The sequence below is a fragment of the Otolemur garnettii genome, unplaced genomic scaffold, assembly GCF_000181295.1.
Source record: "Otolemur garnettii isolate 467f Iridium unplaced genomic scaffold, OtoGar3 scaffold00248, whole genome shotgun sequence".
Taxonomy (NCBI): Eukaryota; Metazoa; Chordata; class Mammalia; order Primates; family Galagidae; genus Otolemur; species Otolemur garnettii.
In genome coordinates, this window is record NW_003852643.1 from 1,639,009 (window position 1) to 1,642,132 (window position 3,124).

The window sequence follows — 3,124 nt, forward strand, 5'->3', positions numbered from 1 at the left end:
CCTCCCTCCCTCCCTCCCTCCCTTCCTTCCTTCCTTCCTTCCTTCCTTCTTTCCATATATGAGAGTAAAAGTGATGAAAGTCACAGTGGAAGTGTATAAAGAATAACCACAACCCAACCCTCTCAGGCAAGGGCCCAACTACATCATGAACTTTGGCTCTACTTTTAGTTGATTTATTAATTTCTTTATTTATTTTTGAGACAAGAGTCTTAGGCTGTCACCTTGACTACAGTGACTTGGCCTTGGCATAGTTTACAACAGCTTCAAACAATCCTCTTCCCTCAGCCTCTAAAGTAGAGGGGATTAATAGGCACCTGCCATTCACATGCCTAGTTTTCTATTCTTTCTTTTTAATTTAACTTGTATTTTTATTATGGGGAAATTCCAACATTTTCAAATTAATCACATCTTTCCTATCCTGTATTTCTTCTTCTTCTTTTTTTTTAATTCTTTATTAAATAATAACTGTACTTTAATGCATTTATGAGGTAAAAATGTGCTGGTTTGATATGCAATGTGGAATGCTTACATCTAACTGATAAACATAACTGTCTCCTTGCTTACTTATTTGCTGTGATAAAAACATGTATACTCTATTCTTAATAGAATAGAAATGTATCATTGCATTATGCACATTAGGTTGGATTCCCACCCCAAACCCTCCCTCCTACCAGCCTCCCTCTTCTCATTCACTCTTTTTCCTCCATTCTGGACTACAGTTATGTTTTACCATTCCTATTGATGTGTAGGTTATTATATACTGATTTCATAGTAGTATTAAATACATTGGATACTTTTATTTTCCATTTTTGAAATACTTTACTAAGAAGAATATGCTGCAGCTCCATCCAAGTAAACATAAAAGATGTGAAGTCTCTATCTTTTTTATGGCTGCATAGTACTCCATGGTGTATATTTACCACAATTTATTAATCCATTCATGGGTCAATGGGCACTTGGGTTGCTTCTATGACTTGGCACTTATGAATGGGCTGAAATAAATATTCTGGTGCAAATGTCTTTGTTCTAAAATGATTTTTGATCATCTGGGTAAATACCTAGTAGGGGTATTGCAAGATCAAATGGTAGGTCCACTTTTAGTTCCTTGAGTATTCTCCAAACTTCTTTCCAAAAGACTGAATTAGCTTGCATTCCCACCAGCAATGTACAAGTGTTCCCTTCTCTCCACATCCATACCAACATCTGTAGTTTGGAATTTTGTTATGTGGGCTCATCTTACTGGAATTAGATGATATCTCAAAGTGGTTTTCATTTGCATTTCTCTGATGATTAAAGATGATGAGAATTTTTAGATGTGTATGTAAGCCATGCACCTGTCTTCATTAGAGAAGTTTCTATTCAAGTCTCGTACCCACATAGAAATGGGGTTATTAGTTTTGTTCTTTATTTTTAATTTCAGACTTTTTTATTCCATGACTATTTACAGAACATCAACTATAGGCAAAACATTGACATAATCATTGAAAATAACATTGGGACAAATATATCAATTTTATGAGGAAACAAAAGCATTATCTACAAATCAATTATGAGATAAGTGTACTCATTACCACCACTCCTAGTAACGTTGAAGATCAATACAATTATGATAACGTAAAAATCCCAATGGTTTGTACAAAAAATACAAATACTTCTGAGTTACCAAGTTACTTGCAAGTTACCAAAAGCAATAGAAAAAAGTAAAATCGCTAGTAACCTCAATCAGAAATGATAAAGGGGAAATAACAACTGATGCCACAGAGATACAAGAGATTATCTCTGAATACTACCAGAAACTTTATGCTCAGAAATTTGACAATGTGAAGGAAATGGATTAATATTTGAAATCACACCCTCTCCCTAAATTTAGCCTGAATGAAATAGAGCTCCTTAACAGACCAATTTCAAGCACTGAGATTAAAGAAACAATAAAAAATCTACCAAGAAAAAAATGCCCTGTTCCAGATGGCTTCACACCTGAATTCTATCAAACCTTCAAGGAAGCGCTTACTCCTATACTGAAGAAATTATTCCAAAAGATTGAAGAGGAAGGAATCTTCCCCAACACGTTCTACGAAGCAAACATCACCTTGATTCCAAAACCAGGTAAAGACCCAAATAAAAAGGAGAATTTCAGACCAATTTCACTTATGAATACACATGAAAAAATTCTCAATAACATTTTAGCCAATAGATTATAGCTTATTATCAAAAAAGTTATACATCAGGATCAAGTAGGTTTCATCCCCGGGATGCAAGGCTGGTTTAATATACAAAAATCTATAAATGTTATTGACCATATCAACAGAAGTAAAATCAAAGACTACATGATATTTTCAATAGATACTGAAAAAGCATTTGATAAAATTCAGCATCCTTTTTAAATTAGAACATTGAGGAGTATAGGCATAGATGGTACATTTCTTAAATTTATCGAAGCTATTTATGACAAACCCACAGCAAGTATTTTACTCAATGGAGTAAAACTGAAAGCTTTTCCTCTTAGAACTGGAACCAGACAAGGTTGTCTTCTGTCACCATTACTATTCAATATTGTGCTGGAAGTTTTAGCCAACAAAATTAGACAAGACAAGAAAATAAAGGGTATCCAAATGGGAGCAGATGAGGTTAAACTCTCCCTTTTTGCTGACGATATGATCTTATACCTGAAGAACTCCAAAGATTCAACCACAAGACTCTTGGAAGTCATCAAAAAATACAGTAATGTTGCAGGATATAAAATCAATGTCCACAAATCACTCACCTTTGTATATGCCAACAATAGCCAAGAGGAGAGGATAATTAAGGATATAACTCCCTTCACTATAGTCCCAGAGAAAACGAAATAATTAGGAATATACCTTACAAAAGAGGTGAAGGACCTCTATAAATAAAATTATGAAACCCTAAGAAAGGAAATAGCAGAGGACATCTATACATGGAGGAACATACCATGTTCATGGCTTGGAAGAATCAACATTGTTAAAATGTCTATACTTCCCAGAATAATTTACCAATTCAACACCATCCCTATTAAAATACCAACATCTTACTTTCAAGATTTGGAAAAAGTGATTCTGCATTTTGTATGGAATCAGAAAAAAACCCTGTATAGCTAAGGCAG